Here is a 27,967-nt window from a genome sequence, read left to right as displayed (position 1 = left end):
GGGAGAATGAATGTCCTAGATGTTACAATTTCATCACTCCCTCTTAATACTAAGAGAGACATGCTAAATCACTCCAATCTTGCCCTTGAAGTATATAGGCTTCATCTTGGGACATAGGCTTTGTCAACAATCTGCTTAATTGAAGAATAGTTTTGAAGCCATATTTCTTTCTTCTGTTCCGTGTCTCGTACTAAATATCATTGCGCTTTGACCTCTCATCTTGGTCATCACCTGCAATTGATCAATGTTGGGTTGTGTTATATTCTTTCCATGACTAGCCCTAGTAGTTATACCAGGGGGTTAGAGGGGGGATGAAGCCCAATCGTCATTGCGTCTATGCATAGTGAGGGGGTCATAGAGGGTTTGAGGGGAGCGGTAGCCCCCCCTATATGGGGTCCGTGGCAGCACCCTAGGAAATTTCTTTTGGACCTTATATTAGGTGGGCAGACCTACCTATGGTTTTGTGCATGGTTTTCACACATGGTTTTGGGCGTGATGGTTTTCGGTCCATGGTATTTGTAGATCCAGTCAAGGGAACTACAGTTATGTTCTAATCCAGGGTTAATGGATTGGGGTTTATGGATGCTTTGACATGTATATATGTATTGTAATATTGAAAGGAATATAATGAAAAATCAATCTGGTAGTCCCGGTTTTGCGATCCAGGGGAAAATCTTTGTGTATATTTGTTTTATGTGTTATTCTCTCGCCTTTTTTTATTTTTCTATTTTTAGAATTAGTATGCAGGTAATTTTTGTATGGGGTTAAAACCTACATTAACAATCCTCTAAGTAGCCTCTGAAGCCATACTTATTCTCAACTTTCCAATCCAATTGTAATATACTTGGCCTCTACAATACTGAGTGCGACAAATGTATGCTTCCTGCGCATCTAAGAAATCATAACATAGCCCAAACTAAAACAATATTATGATGAACTCTTTTTGTCTTCTACACTCTTTGAATATGTGAATCCTTGCAACTATACTTCACTATTTGAGGAATATCTCAAACCATAACTAACTATGCCATGACCAACTGTACCATGCTAGTACTCCAACACATGTTGAACAACATACCTTGGCTCAACCATAGAATGATATGCTTTCTTCACTTGATCCATCACCATAATTTCTTTCCTGTCACCCTGACTAGGTGCTTCGTCTCACACTAAGACATGTTCTTTTGTGGTAATTTTAGATGTTTTCTTAGCCTGATAGACCATCATTTCGAACTCAGAGGTCAACTCCATTTGAAGCTAAAACAAGGCTCTCTGAATGCTCCCTCTAATACAAAAGCATTTATTTCTATCACATCTTCTCCCTTTGACAACTAGAGCAAATGTTTTGTCATGATACTCTCCCTCTTTCTAGAAGAACCTTCTATTCTCAACTCTTGCTTTGCACTCTATGCTGCAATTTGTTGAACTCGGAATAGTGAGTGACTCTGTCCCTCACCCATATGATGAGTGAGCGTTAAAACCCTAAAGGTTGAATTTACTTATTGGGTGGGGGGGCGTTGGTCGAGCCTGCTTACGCATCCTCTCCCTATGGTTGAGCACCTAAAGGTCCTCTCCCGTTGGTCGAGCCTGCGTAACCAGATATGATTCTGCCGGAACGGGATCTCTCATTAATGGATCTATATATGCATCTGTATCTGGATATGCACCTAGATATGGAATAGGAAGTCCTTATGGATCCGCATCTGCTGCTAGGTCTTACTCTGCCACTAGGGACTCGTTAGATCTTGTAGATCCATTTGGAAGTCACCATCTTCGGCATAGTCAAGGTATACTTCAAACTTATTGATTTCCTTCCTCCTTCTGAACTTAGATCTCATCTTAGTATAATATCTCTAAATACACATCACTAATTATGGGAAAGTCCTCTTGTCATATGCTTTGCTTCTTCTTTTTTTTCTGCTACTTGTATATGCTACTAGAGTCTAGGTAGCCTTTGCTATGTACCTGTAATCCTCACTAGAAGGTCATGAAAGAAAAATTACAACCAATCAAAGGATATAACGAAAAGAGACTCACTAATAGTAAAATAATAATAATAATCAAGAAAGAGAGATATAAGATACTTATATTTTGAGGATAGTAGGAAATGTCAACTCCCTCTTGATCTTATCCTTCTTGCATCCATCTTGAAATTTTAACATCCATGTCCTCATTAGCATGATGTCATTCCTTCCTTGCATAGGCTTAAAATTTCTTCTTTCAACAGAGATGTTGATCTAGGTCTAGTCCTTAAACCCTAGGGCTTTCTTATCCAAGCCCTTTTTTTCCTACTATGGTTTACAAACCCTAGAATAGTCATTTCAAAATTTTCTTTTCCATATATATATATATTGGCCTGCTAGGGTTTACAAAGCTTAGAATAGTCATTTGCAAATTTTCTTTTCCATATATATATATATATATATAATGAAATAATTCAAAGGATGTCACATCTCAATGTCTATCAAGTGTATACTTAATTATTGCTTCATTATTACCAGCAAAATTATTCTAGCTGTTGGAATTTCTAAGTCTAACTTTTAGAAATCCTTCATGTACTTTTTGATTTATGTATGCCTACTTGTTCTATTTAATTAACAAGTTATTTACCATGCAAATACTGAAAATAAATACGAGTACAACTCAACACATTACAGATCATCAACTGAAGGAAAAACAAGCACATAAGTGACATCGCTGCTTTTGGACTAATGTCCCCGAAAAAACCCAATGTGGGAAAACCGGTGCAACTATCTGAGGGTTTTATTATTAAGCAGTTCCATAATACAATTTGGTTGCCAAACCGGTTCACCCAATAGAGAATGATCTCAGCAGTAGTACCTCTCAGTCGGAGACAGATATTCCGGCTAAAAACCCCAGATGAATAATCCCATAGCTCTCAGCTCCAATCCGCCCCACGAAATCTCCCAACCTCTGCCTCTAGGGACTGCGTTAGCCTCTCTCACCCAACGTTAGCCCAACTAGCCCTGTATTAGACTCTGGAGGCTCTGTGTCAGCCTCTGGAGCCTCTGCGTCACCCACTCTATCTCTCCTGAGGCACTGCGCAGCTCTTGGATGCCTCTGCATGGCCTCTAGCTAGCTCTACATCCCTCTCTCCCAGCTTCTGCACTGATGCTCCTGATACCCTCTCTGCCTCTTTTCTTCTATATTCACTTCCCCTTAGCTGCAATTATGATCACTCTAATTTCCTCAGCAAGCCCTGCCCCAGAAAATCGAATTCTTGATCAACTCGGCGTGTTCTCGAAGTGAACCTCAAGCCTCCTCTTATACTTTTCTCGTTGACAATTCAACGACCGAGATTAAGTCCCTAATCAATGACTAAGATTAACTCTGGCTTGATCCGTGACTTTTGGAACCTTCTAACACAGTTTTATATTAATTCACATTAATATTTTATTTTCCCTAAGTTTAGACTTAGGGACTCCATTAAAAATATTAATTATTTTAATATCTCCCAAACTATTTAGAATCTGAACAAACCATTTCTGTGTATTGGATATCTCATGTGCTTTAGCCTCTCCACCAATTTTCGTGGCTATATCACATTCGATGCTACCCCAAATCAACACTCCCTCTTATCGAGGGCTGTGCTCTAGTAATACTCTTCACTGAGCATCACCCTGATCATCCGGCATCTGTCCTGGTGCTGATGCTAGGCTTGCTACCCGACATCCTCTGTATTGTTGTATCATGTACTTCTACCCATGGCCCTACCACTACCACTGTTGCATCCGTACGACAACCCCACTCATCATGCTATCCATAGCACTGCCACTGCTAACTGCTGCACTGCAACTCAATTACCGAGAAGTAAGTAAATGATCTCCTAACTTTGACATCTCTGTCAGGCTAGAGACGCCCACGATGCTGAAACTCCTATCGCTGACAAGTTCTCCCTCTCTTACCTCTGCGCCACTGCAACAACTCCATGCATCTCGCACTGTTGCCTTATGTTGTCCTGGGACTCCTACACTGTAGCTCCCTCTCTCACTCCATCACATCCGTCTCTACTGACATCTTCCAATACTGCTACTCCTCTTCAGGGTTCCCATAGAAAGGCATAATCCAAGAGGCTGGGTGCCTCGACGATCCTGCCCCTCATCACCTGTAGTCCATCTAACTACAGCTTGATGTCTCCCCACTTCCTCTCAAGTGGTGTGTGATCACTCATGGCACAATCATCATCTATCTCCACTTCCTTCTCTGCCCTTATTGGCGCAGCCTTGGTCTCAGAAGCCTCTCCCTTTCTCTTCTTCCTCGGACACTACCTCACATAGTGACCCAGTTCCCCACAGTGGAAGCATTTGACCTTGGAGAGGTCCTTATTTTTTCATTTCTCCTAATTTCCCTCAGATGCTAGGGAAACATCCTCCTCCTCCTCCTTAATTCTAACCCCCTTGCCACTGATTCCCGCCTTGGTCAGCCTTCTGATCTCTTCATGGCGAAGAGTCACCTATAGTTCCTCCCAATCTAGAAGGGTCGGCCTGTCCAATATGCTCTTGAAAAACACCTATCAGTCTTTTGAGACTGTGTTTAGGGCTGTCGTCACCATCAATTCTTGATCTGGAATGGCCCCTATGGAAGTCAGTTGATCCCAGATCTCCTTCAAATCGACCAAGGAAGGTATCGATATGTTCTCCCTTCTGCATCTGGTATGACTGCAGCTGATTTTCTAGTAACATCTTCCTCTGCACGGAAGTATGCTAATACAATTTCGTCAGGGCCTCCCACATTGAATTTTCCATTTCCTTTTTGGCAATATGTGGTACTACATGGTCCTTGACCTTGTTATCACTCTAGGAAACTCTCCTAGGTTGCAACTTGGAGATGCCTGGTAACATATAATTTTCAATATTGTTCTTAGAACTATTGGAATGGATGATGGTTTGGACCAAGCCAGATAACTATTTCAACTCTATTTTTCACTCAAGACATGCATGAACAACCTCAGCTTTACAAGGCTTTAGACCACTAATGCTCAATAGTTTGTAGATTTAATGAATAGATGGAGAATGCCAACTGTACCAACATATGCATATATAAACAAATATGAATAGCCAGCTACAGGAAGTAAAAGAAGCTTGAAAATATAATTTATCAACGCAGAGATAAGATGACAGTTATTTGGCATTAGACACAAAAGAAACATGAACAACCTGTTCAAGTGCAAGCCTAGAACAAAAGAGAAAATGGACATTGAACATATAACAACAGAAAAAGCTTATATTGCTAGAATGAAGATGAGAAGCTTGAGTAGCAAAGTATCAATAGTCTCTAGAAGTTGAACCTTTATTACATCTTACTTTCATATATTTATAGCTCTTTACAATGCTCTCGAGCCTTTCGAGGCTGAAGAGGTCTTAATATATCCCTTTGTATCTTCAACAACTTTGATGCCCTGACTAGGCAAGCATGGGCTCAGTGGTTTCTTCTTTTGACAGAAGAGTAACCCCTTTCAAGTTGTTTGTTGTGTTGTCTGGGAGCTCTCTCGTGCCAGAGATACCCCATGATCACTTCTATTGTTTGGATGAGCTACGTTGTCCGCTCCATGATCGCTTCTGTTTGTTTAGATGAGCTATGTTACGCTGTGGCCCTTGTTTTTCCCTTTCTGGTCTCTGTTTCCCGAAAATCTATCTCCCAGACTCTACTATGTAGTGGAATGGATCTTCAAGCCTATGTTATCCTTTTAAACGCCCCCTTTCTGTTAACACAGAGCAAAGCTACCATATTGTGGACTTCCACCAAAAATAATGACCGTTTTCTATTTTAAACAGAAAATGCTACAAAAATGAGAAATCCCGCCAAGCTCTGCTCATTTTGGACTTAAAAAGTCCTTAAGCATGGCCTATTCATCTATCGGGTCCGCCCTTAGGGTCGCTATCGCATGTTTCAAGTGGCCTGTCCTTGTCTTCCCTTTGTATTTCAAAATATGTTAAAAAACGCTAAAAACCATGAAAAATCGGCTTTGGCGGACCTGAAATATTTTATATTCTGAACCCTTTCGGGTCCGAGCCTTATCACATTGACACCGCTCCTTGGTTCCCTTCGTATTTTGTTAAATAATGAAATACATGAAAATGCACTAAAAATGGCCTTTCTGCAGACTTCAAAATTTATGAAATATCATATATAATGTCGTCGGGTCCGGCTCATCAACTCGTGCATATACCTGCGCATAGGCCCCGCTCCATATGTTTTCCCCATCTGTGATATCGTGATGTGACGTGGGCCATCGATTTGCGCGCTTGATCGATGGTCCACGTTGAATCGCCGATCATCATCGCCATTTCCATATAGTCTGTGCCAATTTCCACTGTCTGCTTGTGCCAATTGCGACTGTAGATTGTGACCGCCAATCCTATCATCGGAGATCGTTGATCAGGGCTGTCCTCTGCACATCCTTAAGTCCTCCTCTGTGATATGCGATTGCAATTTTCCTCTTAGATCTGGGCCATTGATCGGCCAGATTTAACGGCTGTTGTGCATTGCACTGTCTATTGCTGCTGTGCATTGCACTGTCTGGGGATGAAAGCCTCCCTGTGAGGTTTCAAGAATTACAGAACAATGCCTTTCCTGTAAAAACAAGATCAAATCTTCCTCCTAGTGTTCCATTGGGCATGGAGTCTATTTTGCAATGAAATAAAAACTAGAAAAAACATATTTACAATACCAAGGCTTTAAAGTCTTAAATGAAATAAAGTTTCAAAAACCGCCCATTGACTGGGCCATCAAAGACTTGTAAAAGCCTATTAATTTGATCATCCTCTTCAAAAACTTTCCAGTATTTGACATTGTCAGGCAGAGATGGTCCATATTTCACCTCATCTCTATATGCTTTCAGCCTTGGATGCTTTTCTTGGAAAGTTTTGTTGACCTGAAAAGTTAATATGAAAGATGAATCAATGCATTCCTGTGTGGGGGACACAAGGACTACACCTGCGCCTGCAACTTAGAGCAAGATCCATCAAAGAACATGTCCCAAATCAGTGGGCCTTCTTCCTCTGTGATCTGGCAAACTGGTTTTTTAAGCTGTGTGGAGGCCAACTGAGATTCTTCAATCTGAAGAAAACAAGGTCCAAAATCAGTGTTGAAAACATAGATGGGATGATTAGTGGGATTCCTTTCATCGCTGATAATATAAGCAACTGAGCTTCTCTGTACAATCTCCTATTTTCACCTCCAAAAACTGGGAAAATAGCATAGGACAAATCATTTTGCAATGTTCCACCTAATCTCTTGATCCAACCTTTGGAAAACAACATGCCAAACTTGGGGGGTACATCTGCTACCACACTATCCATCATCATGCTTTTCATGGGCAACTGAGACAAAGTGATGGCTAGGTCCTTAATTAATCCCAAACATTTCACTTTTTTAGAGTCAAAAGAAAACAGGTCATGATAAGGCTTGGTAATGTCAAGACCCAATTTATCCATGACAGCCTTAGGCATTAGATTATGGCTAGCTCTAGTGTCCATAAGGCAGTTGTGAAGGATTTTATCATGAATAGTGAGAGAGACATAGAATGATGGGGAGATGTCTTCACAATTTTCAATCATTGGGATGAGAATAAAAACGGGTTGGTCATCTTGCAGATTGACATAGTCAGTGGAGGCTTGGATGGCTTTAGGCTCAAGGGCCTCGAGGATGGATCTTTTGAAGGACTCATTCTTCACTAGTTCAATTAGAGGCATAGGTATTCTTAGCTTCTGAATTTTTGATTGAAAACTAAAAGGAGAAGGAGACTTGTCAAGGCCTCTTACCTCGTGGGCTAGAGCTTTGAGGATGATTGGATCAACTGCTGGTCACTTCTTGTTATTAGCTTGCTGTACTACAGGGACAACAGCTCTTTGAACATGGGTTTCCTTGGCATTATTCATCTTCGACCTCAGATTATATATTTTGCTGATCTTTAGTTTGTAGAACAGCTTCACCGTCCCACTCTTGGCCGATCTAGTCATTGAATAATGAATTTTCATAGGCAGCTAAGGTAAAAAAAGGGGCATTGCCTATGTCTTCAAAACAATGGATCTCTTCTTCAAACTGCTCTTCCTCCATGACTGCGTTCTGAAAAGGGGTCTTTAGCCTTTGGTCTTCATGGGCATCTTTGCTTCTTTGTAGAATCTGCAACTACTCATTTGCTCTTCTATATAGATTTGGATTTGGAGGAGCAAAGGTGTTAGGAACTCTTCCTTTCCCATGGTGCTGCTCAACCTTTAATTTGGAGATTTTAGAGGCTAATGACTCTATCTCTTAGTCATTTTATCGATCTTGGGATTTGAAGATGATGAAGACTCGCCCCTCTGTCTTCTTCTATTAATATTTCCCTTGAGCTTCTCTACAACCATGATGTTTGATTCTACTTCCAAGGCTACATCTTGCATATTAGCCAAAGTAGCACATCGCCTCTCCCTCAACAGTAAACAGAAGTCAGAATCAAAGGCATTGGCATAGATGAGTCTAGCAGAGGTACTAGTGGGTTTTACTTCAGCTGGTATCTTGTTGTACATGCAGTTAAACCTTTATTAAAAACATACAACAACTCACCATTTTCCCTCTTTAAGTTGCCTAACTCAGTGTGGTAGGAGAGTAGATCCTTCTTATCCCACCAATGCTTTAGGAATGCATCATCTAAAGCATCAATATCTACTATAAAAATTGGGGTTAGTTCTCTGAACCATTTTCTAACCTCTCCATCTAGGCTTTGGACAAAGACTCTCATCCAGACATCATCTTCACTAATGTCCAGGTTATCAGCATAGCTATAGAATGATTCAAGATGTTCTTCAGCTGTAACACCTTCAGTCCCAGTGAACTTAGGCATATACTTCTGATATTCTCCAGTAGGCATGGCATTCAAAGGAGTGGGCAGTACTAGAGGTCCATACCTAGCAGCTATGATTCTTTCCATTTTGGTAGGTGCTTGTGGGCCTACCATAGCTGTGGTGGCTATAAGGGTACTGGAAGTCTGAATGACAAAGGGCTGAGGAGTGATTGATAGGACTAAAGGAATATGATGGATAGGAGGTGAGATTTCCTTGGGCTTACAAAAAAAGGAGAACCCAATGAATAAGGAGCTTTATAAATCTCTAAGAGTTTTTCTTCACTGCTTGTATTGGATGCTATACTCGCAACATGTATTTGTTCTATTTCAGGATTTTCTTGAAGAGATATAGAAGATTTTTTAGGTTTACCTGAACCTGATGCTTCTTTATGCAATACCTTTCTTTCTTTGATGATTTTTTCAGGGTCAGATACTGGGTCAGCTTGTGATTTCTGAGGATTTCTTCGAGTATGCCTCGCAAATTAAGCCAGAACTATGAAATGGAGTCCCCAAGAGGCTCGTCCTTCAATAGAGTCACTAGATAGATGATCACAACCAAAAAGGTGCCCAAACTTTGTCTATCATCAAAGCTGGATCTGTGTCGTCTCCCAAGGAAGTTAAGATTCAATTTCCTCTCCCTGGAAATAGCGGCAATTATGTTATCACTCCAGGAAACTCTCCTAGGTTGCAGCTCAGAGATGCCTGGTAACATATAATCTTCAATATTGTTCTTAGAACTATTGGAATGGATGATGGTTTTGATCAAGCCAGATAACCATTTCAACTCTGTTTTTCACTCAAGACATGCATGAACACCCTCAGCGTTACAAGGCTTTAAACCACTAATGCTCAATAGTTTGTAGATTCAATGAATATATGGAGAATACTGACTGTACGAGCAGATGCATATATAAACACATATGAATGGCTAGCTACAGGAAGTAAAAGAAGCTTGCAAATATAATCTATCAACGCAAAGATAAGATGACAGTTATTTGGCATTAGACACAGAAGAAACATGAACAACCTGTTCAAGTGCAAGGTTAGAATAGAAGAGAAAATGGACATTGAACATATAACAACAAAAGAAGATTATATTGCTAGAATGAAGATGAGAAGCTTGAGTAGCAAAGTATCAATAGTCTCCAGAAATTAAACCTTTATTACATCTTACTTTCAGATATTTATAGCTCTTTACAATGTTCTTGAGCCTTTTGAGGCTCGAGAGGTCATAATCTATCCCTCCGTCTCTTCAACAACTTTGATGCCCTGACTAGGCAAGCATGGGCTTGGAGGTTTCTTCTTCTGACAGAAGAGTAACCACTTTCGGGTAGTTTGCTACACTGTCTGGGAGCTCTCTCGTGCCAGAGATATCCCATGATCACTTATGTTGTTTGGATGAACTGCATTGTCCGCTCCATGGTCGCTTCTATTTGTTTGGATGAGCTGTGTTGCGCTGTGGCCCTTGTTTTTCCCTTTTCGGTCTCTGTTTCCCGGCAGTCTGTCTCCCAAACTCTACTATGTGGTGGAATGGGTCTTTGGGCCTTTGTTATCCTTTTAAACGCCCCCTTTCTTTAACACAAAACAACACTGCCTTATTGTGGACTTCCGCCAAAAATAATGATTGTTTTTTGTTTTAAACAGAAAATGTTGCAACAATGAGAAAACCCACCAAGATCTGCTCATTTTGGAATTAAAAAGTCCTTAAACACGGCCTATTCATCTATGGGGTCTGCCCTTAGGGTCGCTATCGCATGTCACAAGTGGCATGTCCCTGTCTTCCCTTTGTATTTGAAAATATGTTAAAAAACACTAAAACCATGAAAAATCGGCTTGGCAGACCTGAAATATTTTATATTTCATTTCTGAACCCTTTTGGGTCCAGGCCTTATCGCATCGGCGCCGCTCCTTGGTTCCCTATGTATCTCATTAAATAACGAAATACATGAAAATGCACTAAAAAAAACCTTTCTGTGGACTTCAAAATTTATGAAATATCATATATAATGTCGTCGGGTCCGGCTCATCGGGTCGTGCATATACCTGTGCATAGGCCCCACTCCATATGATTTCCCCGACTGTGATATCACGATGCGATGTGGGTCATCGATCTGCGCACTTGATTGACGGTCCACGTTGAATCGTCGATCGTCATCACCATTTCCATATATTCTGCGTCGATTGCCACTGTCTTCTTATGCCGATTGTGACTACCGATGGCGACTGCCGATTGGAATGGGTCTTTGGGCCTTTGTTATCCTTTTAAACGCCCCCTTTCTTTAACTCAAAACAACACTGCCTTATTGTGGACTTCCGCCAAAAATAATGATTGTTTTTTGTTTTAAACAGAAAATGTTGCAACAATGAGAAAACCCACCAAGATCTGCTCATTTTGGAATTAAAAAGTCCTTAAACACGGCCTATTCATCTATGGGGTCTGCCCTTAGGGTCGCTATCGCATGTCACAAGTGGCATGTCCCTGTCTTCCCTTTGTATTTGAAAATATGTTAAAAAACACTAAAACCACGAAAAATCGGCTTGGCAGACCTGAAATATTTTATATTTCATTTCTGAACCCTTTTGGGTCCAGGCCTTATCGCATCGGCGCCGCTCCTTGGTTCCCTATGTATCTCATTAAATAACGAAATACATGAAAATGCACTAAAAAAAACCTTTCTGTGGACTTCAAAATTTATGAAATATCATATATAATGTCATCGGGTCCGGCTCATCGGGTCGTGCATATACCTGTGCATAGGCCCCACTCCATATGATTTCCCCGACTGTGATATCACGATGCGATGTGGGTCATCGATCTACGCACTTGATTGACGGTCCACGTTGAATCGTCGATCGTCATCACCATTTCCATATATTCTGCGTCGATTGCCACTGTCTTCTTATGCCGATTGTGACTACCGATGGCGACTGCCGATTGTGACCGCCGATCCGATCATCGGAGATCGCTGATCGGGGGTATCCTCTACTTGAACTTAAGTCCTCCTCTACGATATGTCATTGCGATTTGCTGCTTAGATCTGGGCCGTTGATTGACCAGATCTAACGGCTGCTCTGCATTGCACTATCTATGCCTCCAATACTCTGTTTTTTCATGGTTTTTGAGTGTTTTAGCCTCCTGATAGTGCTTTTCCTCCCTTCTAAGGGTTCTTCTCCTGAGTTGGTTTTTATCCTTGGCAGAATTTTGCTGGATTTTGAAGACTTAAAGTGCATAATTAGATTCATTTATGGGCCATTTGCCAACAAGGCTAACAGAACTCATCAAGGATTATGCTCTTGGCCCACCATTGCCTCCTCATACTTGTCGTTCTCAACCGGGTCAACTGGGATCATTATCGTCTTCAAGGTGAAGTTCTTGAGACAATTCCTATCTAGAACGGACAAGATCCTGGCCTTCTTGACTACGAACTTTGAGGCTCCATCCAGTCTATCCTAGTCTCTTACCCCATTCACTGCCATTTCACTACTCCTTTACTTCTCTCATGGAAGTTCTCGGTGTGACTCCCTCTGATCCTCGATTTCCCTCCTGGAAACCCCTCTTCCAATGTCGAGATGCCCCCACTCGGATCGTTAGTGCAACTGCACCATTGATCTAGATTTCTTGGCTATAAATCCTCGGTAGCAACTCCCTCCTCCTTGGTGTTTCCCTGTTAGGTACTATTTTGACCATAATACCCCACTAGCTTCACTTTGCAACTTACCCACAACCTCCTATGTCTCAACAAACTGAAGGTTAGAACTTTTAAGCTCTGCGAAATCCCAGAACCAGCAAAATCCGCACCTCCTAGCCACGGCCGTCAATCCTTCCGGACTGAGAAAGATGATTGGGCACTGTGTAGGTCAAGTCTGCTCCCTTCTTCCACTGCACTGATCCTCCTCCTGGCTCAAACTTGATGACGCGGGCATTGCGTCACCCCTTCCTTGCTGTTTCTTCGCTAGGAACAACTTTTGTTACTCGGGACAATTGTTTCTATTGTTGCTGCTCTGCTCGAATGATGCCCTCAGTTCTCCTATGATCTGCAACCTTGCTCTGATACCATGTTGGAATTTCTAAGTCTAATTGTTACAAATCCTTCATGTACTTTCTAATTTATTTACTCCTACTTGTCCTATTTAATTAACAAGTTATTTACCATGTAAACACTGAAAATAAATACAAGTACATGCTCAACACATTACATATCATCAACTAAAGGAAAAACAAGCACACAAGTGACACTGTTGTTTTTGAACTAATGTCCCCGGAAAAATCCAATGCATGAAAACCGATGCAACTATCTAAGGGTTTTATTATTAAGCAGTTTTAGAATACAATCTGGGTGCCAAACTGGCTCACACAACAGAGAATGATCTCGGTAGTAATACCTCTCAGTTAGAGACAGATATTCCAGCTAAAAACCCCGGATGAATAATCCCACAGCTCTCAGCTCCAATCTGCCCCACGAAATCTCCCAACGTCTGCCTCTAGGGACTGCATCAACGTCTTTAGCCCAGCATAGAAAATTTTAGGGGCGAATGTTCGCCCTTTGGCGAAATTAAGGGGTTTTAAATTTTTAGTGGGCGAATATTTTGTATCATAGTTCATTTTTACAAATCACCTCAAATAGCCCACCTTATTTTAAGGGAGAGGGTAAAAAAGGTAAATTTAGCCCTTGAAATTAGGAGTTATAATCTTCCATTCGCCCATTTTCAAGAATAGATTTTATTTAAGTGAATCCATTCGCCCATTTTCAAGAATAGGTTTTATTTAAGTGAATCCTATGGGCCAAATACCATATTTATAAAAGAGGTATGGTAAATTAATAAAAATAATAATAAATTAGAGGTATGGTAAATAAATAAAACATTTTTTATATTTACTCCATAAGTCACCTTATATACATGCAAGGGTGTAAACAAATAAAAATATAAGTAAAGTGGAGGTATGGTAAATAAATAAAACGTCTTTTTATATTTACTCAAAAGGTATGGTAAATAAATAAAAATATAAATAAACTAGATGTATGGTAAATAAATAAAACCTCTTTTTATATGTAGTCCATAACCCTCATTCTATTTATGAAGGCTCAAGAAAGAGGTTTTATTTAAGTGAATTCTATGGGCCAAATACCATATTTGTAAAAGAGGTATGGTAAATTAATAAAAATATAAATAAACGAGAGGTATGGTAAACAAATAAAACATTTTTTTATATTTACTCCATAAGTCACCTTATATTTACGAACACTCAAAAATGCTTTATATTTAGGTGAAACCTATGGGCAAAATACTATGGGACAAATACCATGGACTAGATTGTTATTAATACCATGCAAAAAAACATTATTAACCCTAATATTAGTATTAATAAAAATAAAAATGGCACATGGTATTGACCCATGGTATTCACCAAAATGGCACCTGGTATTGAACCATGGTATTCACCAAAATGGCACATGGTATTGACCCATGGTACCCATGGTAGCCTATTTAAATGGGGGAATTAAACCAGCATAGATCCATCTTTACTCTGGATCTACTAACCCCCGAGAGGTATCAAATATCGTGATATGCAAACTAGCATAGAGTGAAAAAATATTTGATCCCTCTTGGGGGGTGGATCAAGAATAAAAATGGATGTTGTATTTTAATGTATGTTAAACATTTTAGCTTGGTTAAAATAAAAAATAAAATAAATGTCAACTATTAATTTTATTAATTTTTATAAATTACTAATAGTAACTTTTAAGCTCCAGGTTTATAATAACCCATGGTATTGACCCATGGTAATACCAAGATCTTATAAGATTTTATAATTGAGTAAAATATTCGCCATGCCTAGCGAGAGATTCGCCAAAAAATTATATATACATATTATATTATTGATAAAATCGCCTTCCATTTTTCCTATATACCATGGAGATTCACCCATTTATTATATATATAAATTTAGGGGGGGTTCTTAAAATTTTCCCTATAGCCCAGCGTCAGTCCAACTAGCCCTGAATCAGAATTTGGAGGCTCTGCATCAGCATATAAATCCTGCGTCACCCACGTTGGCTCTCCTTAGGCACTGCATAGCTCCTGGCTGCCTCTTTGTGGCCTCTAGCTGGCTCTGCGTCCCTCTCTCCCATATTCCATGTTGATGCTCCCAGTACCCTCTCTGCCTCTCTGAATCTATATTCTTTGCCCCTCAGCTGAAACTCTGATCACTCCTCGATTTCCTCAGCAAGCCATGCCCCATAAAATCGAATTCTTGATCCTCCAAGTGACCCTCAAGCCTCCTCTTATACTTTTCTCGTTGACAATTCAACGATCGAGGTTAAGTCCCTAATCAATGGCTAAGATTAACTCTGGCTTGATCCATGACTTTTGGACCCTTCTAACACAGTTTTATATTAATTCACATTAATATTTTATTTTCCCTAAGTTTAGACTTAGGGACTCCATTAAAAATATTAATTATTTTAATATCTCCCAGACTATTTAGAATCTGCCCAAACCATTTCTGGGTATTGGAGATCTCATGTGCTTTAGCCTCTCCACCAATTTTTTGTGGCTAGAGCACATCCGACGCTACCCAAAATCAACACTAGAGACTTTTAATCCAAGTATCCTATACTTCATATTAAGAATACTTCTAGTTCTGCAAGTGGCTTATTTCTATGAAAATGACTTCAGTATCCAATCTTGAAGAGTGGTTCGATCTCTTTTTCCATTGTAAGTTTTCCATGCCAAGGGTGAAGATTTAAAAATCCTATCAGATCTTCCACACGTGTTATGATCCTTCTCTTCTCAGCTCCCTCTATTTTCTACATCTGAATACATATCCCAAGGAGATGTCCTTACATTAATGCAATCCTGAACTTCATTAAGCACATTATGCTTCAGGGTGCTACCCGATCGAGTTGTATTTCTTGTAGAAACTTTATATTTTCAAATTTATGATGTGTTGATGCCCCGAAAATCGTTGTATCAACATTGGGGGATAACCACCCGGTCCGGACCTTAATACAACTCCTTTTCCATTTGGAATGGTGGCTCTGACTGGATATAATGGGACCAGTTTCCTAATAATGAATAAAAGGGGATGGATGAGTGATTGATTTCTAATAAATGATAATGAATGGATGACTTAATCTATCAGCGAAAATATAAATAACTATTCTATCCCGGGAGGCTTCTATTCTTTGAAGTGCAATGTTTGATGATCTCTGTTCATCGATAGGCATATAGATGACTCTAAGAAATAAACATAGCCATTCCTTTACTTAATGATTACTTTGTTCAAATAGTTGAACAAAGTGATTAACATATTGTTACACCTATCCTTTTATATTACAGATACATGTATGATTAAAAGAAAAGCATGCTGTAAACATCCAGTAGTGGAAAGTATAAAGAATGTTGTTAAAACACATGCATATATCTGATAATAGCAAGAGCGATCAAACATCAATTCACATAAAAGGAATGAACTCAGACATAGATAGTAGTACCATATGAGCTGCACATCACTCCCAATATCAATCGCTATTTGGATTCCTTCTTCCGACGCAGAAACACTTTTAAACAAAGGCAGTAGTGCACATTCACATAAAAGCTTCGTTATCAAAATTGAAATAATTGGCCCAGTCTTTATAAAAGAATATCCCTGAAGTACAATAGTGCAACTTCAGGTTTAAGTCATATACAAAAACTTACGACCCTTTCTAAATACATGAAAGGGTCTATTAATACTTGATTAAAACTAACTAACTATGAAACTAAAATCCTACTTAATTGGTACAACTTGATTCAAAACATCTTCCTCATGACAATCTGGTAGTCGGCAACATGATTCATCACTTAGGTTGTTTGCCTTTAGACCTAAACTGGCATATTGCAAGCATTGGTTCCACTTTTGGTGGTCGGTTGAGACGAGAATTAAGTTGGGCAGCATAGGTGGCATCTTGTATATCGGGAATGATACACCCGATTGCATCTGTAAGGCACTTGAGGGTGGCTCTCTGGCTGTATGGTTTGACTAGGAACAACCAATATGTGTCCCATTGATATAAATGGTGCTTATAGTGGGCTTTCCATAACTTTTGATGGTATATATGAATGGACATGGGGTCTTGTGGAGTCCATCTCCATCCAAGCACATGAAATTCAGAATTAAAACACAGGGCGTCCAAGATATAGGCACTATAGTAGAATGGGGGAATGACCCTTTCAATAATGCAGGATTTGTTTCTAAATTCAAGGACTGTGGTTGCTAGCTTATCAGACAATATAGTTGCTCAATCCATTACTTCACTATTACATGCTGCCTCCATCAAAGGAACCATCTCTATAGTGAATTTTGCGGAATTATGTAACCCCCACAATCTACACATCATTATCCCGCCATAACAATAAGGAGAACACAAAGAATCGACAGAGTACTTACCCGAAGACTCATGCTTGTGTTTTGCTGGGTTTTGCCTCCAATCCCGAATGGGTTCAGATTCAATTTCATTCTCATTTCTGAATTTTTCCAAGAATGCCTTGTTGTACTTCTTCTCCGGTACAGGCAAATGGTACATTTGCCTCAAATCATCAGGTTGAAATGAACCGAAGACTCTCCCGTCCATGGTGCAAAATGTTCTGTTTGTGATTGGGATTTCTTCAATTTCCCACTTCACCACATCTGTATATGGGATAATTTGTTCTCGGGCTGCTATCCGATGTATGAAAGAGTCGGCTAAATCCTTTAGAGTAGCATCAGATTCTGAGTCATGTTTGTTGTGGCTTGCACTGTTGTTACCTCAGGCTCTTCGGCCTCAATCAAATTGTAGGTGCTTAGCCAAGTAGTTTTGCCGAGTCCTAGACATGTAGTGTCGGATATCAGTCCCTTTCTGTTTGTTCCTGGATCGACAGTGGGTTGCCTTGTAGCTGGTGAAGCGGAAGCTGTTGTGGTTTTCCTAGATTTCTTCCCCATTTTGCTTGAATTTACTGCTTCAGAAGAGCTTTGCACAAGAGTGAAAATGAACGTAATGCGGAGAATTGATAGCGCAAACTAAAGAATAACGAGATATATTAATCAATGAATAATGGAGGATTTAAATTAAGGTGGCCACAAATGCAATCTCTGAAGAGATTTTAGACTTACTGTTTCATTAAATGGTTGTTTAAACCTGTCAATCCTTTAAATGCTCATTATGTCGTTTATTGGCCAAATGATTCACTTAAGCGTGGCTTTGATGTTTTGGCGGTTGAGTGCAAGTGAATCACTATCAGGAAAAGAAAGTCCATTAATACTAAATAACCATAAAATATCTCGACTTTACCAATCTTTTTTGAAATCTGCGCTTTTAGCTTTATCGCAATCGGCGATCGGGAAAGCTTAAGTTGTTATATTAGTTCCTTTCGGAATCCCCGATTGTCGATAGCGATATCGCCAATTCGCATTGGGAGATTTGAGAGAGGGCTTTAGATGCAGGCATGGTATATTCCCGATCGCCGATAGCGATATCGTATTGGAGCGAAGAGGGGCCCTTTGCTATGATTGCTTACCTTCCCGATGTCCGATATCCTTTTGTGCATTGTCGCGTCGGGGAAAATCAATGGGTCTTTTAAGTCATACCTCCCTTGTCATTGCGATATGCGATCGCTTTATCACAATGATAAAAAGATCATTCATTTTTAATATAAGACCGATTAATTGGTTTATCAAAAAGGTTTTATAATGTATTATTTCGTTTCGGACCTTTTTGAATAAAAATAAGTTGATACCAATTTTAGATGAAAAGGGACCCATTCCATATTATAGTTATGAAAATAAAAATTTATATGAAATGGGGGGTTGTTGTAGAGCACAACAATTGGCGATTCGCTGGAAGAAACAATTATCTCTGAAAAGTACTGAAATACTTAAACTTTCTCTGAATAGGAATCTCATCAAAGAGGAAAATTCTAATATAACTAGGTATATATGCTTTCCGAATAAAATAAAAACTATTTTTGCTGGTTTCTTCTCTTGTTAAAATTAGATACATTCTAAGTTTTAAATTGGCTTCTATTGGTTGATAATGATAAAATAGAAAACCTTTCCAAATTAGCTTTTGTAATTAACTCTTTTGTCATAGGTAGAGCCTCCGCTGCCAGCAAACGTTCATAGTTTTAACCACATTATTGTCCATTATCCCATCCACTTCAGAGTATGATTAACATAATGAATTCAAAACATGCTTTCACATTTTGTATCTTTTTTACTTTTCTATTATTTTGTAAGATAAAAAGTCATTGTCCTGGTTTGGTGGCCAGCTGAGCGACAATGCCATTCACTGGTAGTAATTTAACCGAACAAGCTGGCTCGTGATGAGACCCCTTGTCTTATAATTCTAAGCCATTACCCTGTTTTGGTATGCAATGTTGGTAATGTCGATTAAACTATTTCCCGATGATCATGGTAAGCAGGCTTGTGATAAGACCCCTTATCTTTTATATCAAATATTTTAGAATTACACTCTGAGTAATTACAAACTTCGATGAATGGGATGGACAATTTTCTCCTTAAGAGAGAATGGATGACAGGGTAAGAGTTGAAGATGCTGAAATTGGATTAGTTTCTGTTTTGATATTGATAACCTTTTTTGTGACCAATTTGAAAACATAAAATGATTTACAATACTTTTAAATCTTGAGAAGAGTTCACAAAAATTGAAATGTGGTTTCAGAATGCAATTATACCTAGTTTCCTAGAAATTGTCCCTTTTGTCTAAGGCTTCTATTTTTTTAAAAGCAAATATCAACACTACTTCTTTGAGCAACTTTTAAATACAGCAAAGGTCAATGGAAGATACCTTACAACTTTATTTCTAAATGGTCCTACAAACTACAAATTTTACTAAACTAAAAAGGAGAAGGGGTTACCTCCTCAATTGAAGAATTTCTTTAATATAAGGCCATTAACAGGGAGAGAATCTCTCAAACCTGATAAATCTTGTAATATGAAGGTCGAATGGCCTATCTTCTCACAGATCTAAAATGGCCCAAGCCACATTTTCTGGAACTTGGTGTGTTTTCCTTTATCCTCATGGGCTTTGTCCCATTTCAGAACTAAATCACCGACTTGAAATTGTTTTGAACCGGATGAAGTTGAATCAAAGGATGACTTGACAATTTGCTGATGTTTTGCATGAGTAACTTTGGTTTTTTCTCTTTCCTCTTCTAATTTTAGGATTTGATCATGGCTAAGTTGAATAGAAGAAGAAGGGCTTTCTTCAATAAACTGAACTAGGGTTAGAGAAGGAAGGACAAGATTTGTTCGTAGCACTGCTTCTTTTCCATACACAAGATTGAATGGAAAAGAACCTATGGAAGCTTTCTGTGTTATCCTATCAGCCCATAGTGCGAATATTAAAGATTTATGCCAGTTTTTATGATTCTGTTCGATAGTTCGCTTAATAATCTTAATTAGATTTTTATTGGTAGATTCTGCTAAACCGTTACCTTGGGGATAGTAATTAGATGAATATTTCAATTTAAATCCTGTTTTAATAGCGAAATCAAACATAGCATTGCTAGAGAAGTAAGATGCATTATCAAAAACAAGAGCATTTGGGACACCAAACCTGGTAATGATGAATTGATCTATGAATTCTATAATTGCCTCAGAATTTGTTGTCTTTAAAGGAATTGCTTCAACCCACTTAGTAAAATAATCCGTGGCAGTAAGGATATACTTATGCTGTTTGGAAGAATGTGGAGTGATTTCTTTGATGATGTCCAATCCCCATTGCTCAAATGGTTGTTCAATGTTGACTGGTTGCAAAGGGAAAGCTGGCTTTCTTTGTCTTCCACTAGAATTTTGACAACTTTGGCATTTCCTTACATATTCATGAGCATCTCTAAACAGGGTGGGCCAATAATATCCAGCATGAATGATTTTGTGGGCTGTTGTGTCAGCTCCAAAATGTCCTCCTGCTGGTCCATCATGTAATTCCTGCAAAACCTTTTGTGCTTCAGGTTTTTCTAGGCATCTTAATAAGATTGAATCATAATTTTGCCTAAAAAGTACATCATCAACAATTGTGAAATTCCTTGCTTTCAATCTAATGGCCCTCTTGGTTTTATAAGACAGGTTAGGAGGTGCATATCCATTTTTCAAATAAAATATCAAGTCTGCATATTGTGATTTAGAATCAGTAATACTTATCTGATTGATTTCTTCGATATGTTCTGTATCACCTGGTTGTTGAATGTTGGATGCTCCTGCCAATAACCTGTAAAAACCTTAGCCTCTAACAATCTTTGCTGGCTTGATTTCCAAGTCATATTCTTGAAGTGTTGTAACCCAGTTTGCCCTTTTTTCACCTAATTCCCTTTGGATTAATAGTTTCCTTACTGCAGGGAAAGGAACTATAACTTTTGTATGGGATTTTAAAAGGAAGGGTCTGTAATGTTTGACAGCTTTATATACAACAAAGGCTTGTTTTTCTACTTCAGAGTAATTCAGTTCAGCACCCTGCAAGTTTGAACTATAAAATGAAATGGGTGCTTCCAAGTTGTGATCATTAATCTGAGTGAGTACTGCTGCATAAGACAAATCAGATGCAATAGTATACAATGTGAAATGATTAGAAAAATTAGGAGTATTTAAAGCGAGGGCATTGATTATTGATTGTTTGATTAAATCAAACGCTTCCTTTTCTGCTGATCCCCATCTAAACACTGAATTTTTCTTAATCATAGTTTGTAGTGGCAAAATGATATGAGAAAAGTCTGGAACAAATCTTTTGACAAAACTGATTTGGCCTAAAAATGATTGCATGGATTTTTTATTATGAGGAAAAGGGATTTCAGAGATCTCTTTAATCCTACTCGGATCAATATAAATGCCATCTTTGGACACAATAAAACCCAATATCTTTCCTTGATCAAGAGCGAAGAAGGATTTTTTAGGATTGAGTGAAATACCGTACCTTCTGCAGCGTTGAAAGATTTGGTTTAAATCATGCAAATGATTGGATATCTTTTTAGAAAATACAGTAATATCATCTAAGTAGACAACTACTGTTTTATTGATCAATCCTTTGAAAGCTATGTCCATCGCTCTTTGGAACGTGGCTCCTGCATTAATGAGTCCGAAAGGCATTTTCTGATAGGCATAAGTTACCCATTTTGTTCTGAATGTAGTTTTAAGTCTGTCATCAGGATGGACCAAAACTTGGTTATATCCTGAAAAAGCCATCTAAAAAGGACATCAATTCAGAGCCTGCTACTGAATGGAGTATCTGCTCCATAGTAGGTAATGGGAAATTGTCTTTTAGGCTTGCCTTTTTCAGATTTCTGAAATCTATACAAATCCTAATATCGCCATTTTTCTTCCTAACAGGCACCATATTGGAGACCCAGTTTGAGTGTCGAACGGGACAAATAATCTTGGCCTTTAAGAGTTTATTAAGTTCAGATTTAATTTGACTCTCTAGGTTCGGATGTATTTTCCTGAGCTTTTTTTGAACTAGTTTTTGTTTTGCAAGCATTGGAATGGTATGCTGGATGATAGATGTATCATATGTCTTTAAATCATCATACTTCCAAGCGAAGACATGTTTATTCTTTCTTAATAGTCTAATGAATGTCGTTTTTTCTTCCAGAGAAAGTCCTAATCCTAGATTAATGTTTTGAGGATTTTGTTCAGTGCCAAGATTAATCAACTCAAACCTCAAGGTGGAACTGTGGAGCTTTGTATTGATCACAGGTTTAAATTTGTCTTTAATATCATAAAGATCCTCTAGCTTCACCACAAGCTTCGGTATTGAGTTTTCCTCATGCTTTTCTCTCATCTGGAGATCATGATCGCTTCCTCTATAATCTGATCATCATAGGACTTTTCGAAAGTCAAAAATTGTAAAATGTCTTCATCGTGATTGAAAACTCTCCAATTACTGACATTGTCAGGAATTGAAGTCCTAAAAAGCAATTCTACTGAAAATCTATCTGGGCTATAATCTTCGGAAGGTAGGAGTTTGGAAGCAACATTGGCTAGCAAGTCGGCTGCCGAATTTTGAGACCTAGGGATGGGAGAGATATTGAATGCTGAAAAGTGCGAGGTGAGTTCTTGCACCAGCGATTGATAATGCTTGAGGTGATTTGAAAGACAATGAACCATATTTCTCACCTATTTGACAATAATTTCAGAACCGCCGAACACTTTCAAATATTGCACCTTAAGGCCAATCGCTTTGTACAATCCTTGGACTAAGGCCTCATACTCGGCTGTGTTGTTTGTACATTCAAACTCTAACCTACAGGACAACATTGTTTTTTCTCCCTGCGGGCTAACCAAGATACATCCTACTCCCGAGCCTTCATTAGATTTAGAGCCATCAAAATATAAAGACCAAAATAAAGAATTATCAACAATTTTATTTACAGTTTTCTTAGTATCATTAAAACATATTGACCTATCTGTTTGTGAATAATTTTCGATCTGAGATGTAAAATTGTTTACTGAGAAAGGAGATGGTTGGGCTGTGAAGTTTCCAAAGAATGATTCCGACGAATAATTCCCTAAGATGTTGTTATTAAATGCTATGGGTTGATTTTCCTGTTCGAACTCTGTGACAGTGTGGGTCATGTGCTTTTCCCGATTGATTTTTATTTGATTTGGCTTTCCCTTGTAAGGTAGCCACATGTGGGACCAATCGGTAGAAATATACCCATGGAGCTTCTCGGACCAATCCCTACTCAAGATTAAACCATAAAATTCAGGTATATCGGCGATTAGGATATCAATTATTTGAACTACTCGCGGATTGGCTGATAACCTGATAGTTAACGAATTAATTTCCCCTACAACCTGTACCTTGGTTCTATCTAACTGTACAATGTGAATTGCAGATTTCTGGGGTTCAATGTTCAGTTTGGAACAAACCGAAGCTGGCATTATATTTGAGGATGCCCCTGAATCAATTAAACAATTGTGCAGATTACAATTATAAATCTCATAGGTTAATAGGAAAGGAGGAGTATGGGAATTTGATCTGTCTCCGATCAGAATCGTATCAGTAGCTTCAATCCTGCTAGAAGGTGGTTGTCCTGAATCATTTGCAGCTTTAGCACTGGGAAGAGGTGAAGAAGGAACAACATTCAATTCTTTGAGAAGCAATTTCTGTTGATATTTTAGTTTACTAAGTTCAAACATAGTAATGTTTGCCTTAGTTTTCTTCATATCATCAACGATATTGTAATCCATTGAATTAGATACTACCAATGTTTTAGATGTTGAAGGCATATTTGAGGTTGAAGGTTGGTTTTGGGGAACTGTTGCAGCTGGCTTCCTTGTGGATACCTTTTCCTTTGTTGTTGTAGCACATGCACTTCTTTTCTTTGAAGTTGCCTGGACGGGTTCAGGGGCACCTTTACTCCTAGTGGTGACAAGAAAAGCTTCTTCTTCATTTTCTGTATCGGAGTTAGGCAGTATGAAATCCCACATTCCATGGCATTCAACAACTTCCTCTTCATCATCAGTTGGTGAGATTGTTTCCTCTTCTTCTTCTTCTGGATCTGAATCTGCATTAGATATAACATTCGGTGGTTTTGATTCAGTTTTCTTGAAAGTTCTAAAGGGCCTTTTAGTTGAGGTTTCTGCTACTTGCTTTTTAATTTCAATCATTTCATTTGACAAAGTCTTAAGGACCTTTTGCAGACCTTCCATATCATAGGGATCTTTAGGTGTTTTCTTCTTCGAATCATCTTTAAAAGAAACTTTTTTGGCTTTTCTATCTTCAAGAGCAGCTTTCTTTTCTAGAGCATTAATACGTTTCTCCACAGCAAGTGCTTCTTTCATGTTTTCAGCTAAAGTTGGTTTTCCAGCCCTGTCTACAAAAATAACTATATTGGCAGGTAGGGCAGTTATATACCATTCGCTTCTAATTTGTTCACTTGGTTTGGAGGTTGTTGGGATTTTATTCAAGAGTTTATTAAATTGTGCATTGAATTCTTTAATCGGTTCCCTATGCTCTATCCTAAGATTGGAGAGATCATTTATTAATGTGGCTAAAGATCTATCATCACCATACTTAGTGGGAAACTGTTCTTGGCAAGTGGTCCAACTGGTAATGGAACGAGATGGCAAGGAAAAATACCAGGATCTTGCTGATCCTTGCAAAGTATAAGGGAAAAGCCTAACTACAACATCTTCCTCTGTTACTCCTTTGAGATTAACTGATAACATTAAGTTATTAATATGTTCCTCAACTTGTGTTCTATCATCTGGGTTAAACTTGGGTAGCCATTTTTCAGGAGCATCAAGTAATGCATGTAATGGTGCATGCATATTGACCGCACCAGGCCTGGTCCATGGATCTGCCATTGTAACACCAGTAGTGGATGATACTACTGTTGAAATTCCAGATGTTTGGGAAGGCGTTGATATTGAGGATTGCACAGGTTGGGATGTTGAAGTTCCTAATCCCTGATGAACAACAATATGTAATGAGGGAGTGGATGGTTGAATTTGCACAGGGGAAGATGAGATGGAGGATGTGGATGAAAGTGCTTCACTGTCAGATCCTTCAATGTTCTTCTTGGCCCTTTTCCTTTTAGGTAAAGGGGACTCAGTAGGTTAATACCAAGCTTTCTGCTCTGAAGTCTAGTGAGGGGATGAGGTAAATTGAATTGCGAAGTCTCACTGCTTTGAGATACTTCAAATTTCTATGGTGTTATCGAGAAGCCTTGAAGTTTCTGGATGAGTAACTGAACTTCAGGGGACTTAGGACTTAATCGTTCTGGAGTATGATGGGTTTGAGCAGTGGTAGTTGATTCCTCTTCTTCTTGCTTGGATACTGGAGAACCAGCATGCAACTGGGAAGTACGAGGTGATGTGGAGGGAGATTTACTCTCAGAATGGTCTATAGATTTAGGTTTGCTCGCCATTCATAGTTCAGGCCCTCCTTCTAGCGCCAAAAATGTTGATGCCCCGAAAATCGTTGTATCAACATTGGGGATAACCACCCGGTCCGGACCTTAATATAGCTCCTTTTCCGTTTGGAATGGTGGCTCCGACTGGATATAATGGGACCAGTTTCCCAATAATAAATAAAAGGGGATGGATGAGTGATTGATTTCTAATAAATGATAATGAATGGATGACTTAATCTATCAGTGAAAATATAAATAACTATTCTATTCCGGGAGGCTTCTATTCTTTGAAGTGCAACGTTTGATGATCTCTGTTCATCGATGGGCATATAGATGACTCTAAGCAATAAACATAGACATTCCTTTACTTAATGATTACTTTGTTCAAACAGTTGAATAAAGTGATTAACACATTGTTACAACTATCCTTTTATATTACCGATACATGTATGATTAAAATAAAAGCATGCTGTAAACATCCAGTAGTGGAAAGTATAAAGAATACTATTAAAACACATGTATATATCTGATAATAGCAAGAGCAATCAAACAACAATTCACATAAAAGGAATGAACTCAGACATAGATAGTAGTACCATATGAGCTGCAAATCACTCCCAATATCAATCGCTATTTGGATTCCTTCTTCCGATGCAGAAACACTTCTAAACAAAGGCAGTAGTGCACATTCACATAAAAGCTTCATTATCAAAATTGGAATAATTGGCCCAGTCTTTATAAAAGAATATGCCTGAAGTACAGTAGTGCAACTTCAAGTTTAAGTCATATACAAAAACTTATGACCCTTTATAAATACATGAAAGGGTCTCTAAATACTTGATTAAAACTAACTAACTATGAAACTAAAATCCTACTTAATTGGTACAACTTGATTCGAAATATCTTCCTCAAGACAATCTGGCAGTCGGCAGCATGATTCATCACTTAGGCTGTTTGCCTTTAGACCTGAGCTGGCATATTGCAATCATTGGTTCCACTTCTGGTGGTCGGTTGAGACGAGAATTGAGTTGGGCAGCATAGATGGCATCTTGTATATCGGGAATGATACAACCGATTGCATCTATAAGGCACTTGAGGGCGGCTCTCTGGCTGTATGTTTTGACTAGGAACAACCAATAGGTGTCCCATGTCAAACTGTTAATTCTTGCGATTAATCTCCCATTTTTCTCCAGCTCTTGATAAAATGACTGCTCCAATGTTTTAGCCGATAGCAATTTACATGGGGTACATTGAGAGATCATATTAGACAATTAGAAAGTATCATTAATCAATTCAACCAAATTACTTGTGGTTAACTTGCATCTGGAAACTGCTCTCTCTGCTTTCATTAACTGGGACTGCCATTCCATAAATAGGATCTCTTTATGTGATTCTAGGATTTTTGGCAAATTAGCTGCCTGTCCCTCATCAGTGTCTTGCCACTCAAGAAAATTAGTCAAGGTCTCATCGGCTTGCTCCAAGTCTGTTCTAGCATCAGCCGATTTATCATTCATTGATGCTGTTAAGTCACATAAAGGTTCTGCTTGGGCGATTTGTTGACATAACAGCCTTATTTGTGTCACCAATGCTTTGTTAATCTGTAATGCCTCGGCTCTGAATTCAGCTGGCTGTGGAAGATTCTTGGTTTTCTCTATTTGGGCTGATAATTGAGCAATTTTCTCATCTTTTGACTTCACCATCTGTTCGTTCATTGCTTTTAGTTTTGCCAATGCTTCCGACAGCTCTTTCTGCTTTTGAACTGCACTCGAATCAATTCTCTGTTTCTCTTCCTGCAATTGTTTATTCAATTGATTGTTTATTTGTTGCCGTGTGTACAATTGTTGCTCCAGTTGTTTTGTCTTCTTCTGTGCCTCTGATAACTGTACTTGTAGCGAGGCGATTGATTGGTCCTTTTCTCTTAACAGATTAGTCACTTCTGATGCCTTGTCCATGGTTGCTGCTAAATAGGCCCCAACATATTGGGACAATTTAGTAAGGTCATTAGAAGGATTAAATTCCTTTTTCCAGACCACATTGGCTGTCACTGTTTGTTCTGGGAATAAGGAAGGTTGATCAGTGATTCTCCTTTTCCGTTGTCGTTTTATTACAACCCTATGCTTTGGGCTGTAAAAGACATCCAATGGAGGTATTTCTTCCACTTGCAAAACAATCTGATCAGAGGGATCCTTAGGAATTATTTCTATTCCTGTAGAGATGGGTAGGCCGCTGGTT

The sequence above is a fragment of the Pinus tabuliformis genome, chromosome X (genome assembly GCF_031772625.1).
Source record: "Pinus tabuliformis cultivar Carrire ecotype Pingquan chromosome X, CPIR1, whole genome shotgun sequence".
Classification (NCBI taxonomy): domain Eukaryota; kingdom Viridiplantae; phylum Streptophyta; class Pinopsida; order Pinales; family Pinaceae; genus Pinus; species Pinus tabuliformis.
The sequence above is the reverse complement of the archived record's forward strand: the minus strand, read 5'-3'. Positions refer to the sequence as shown.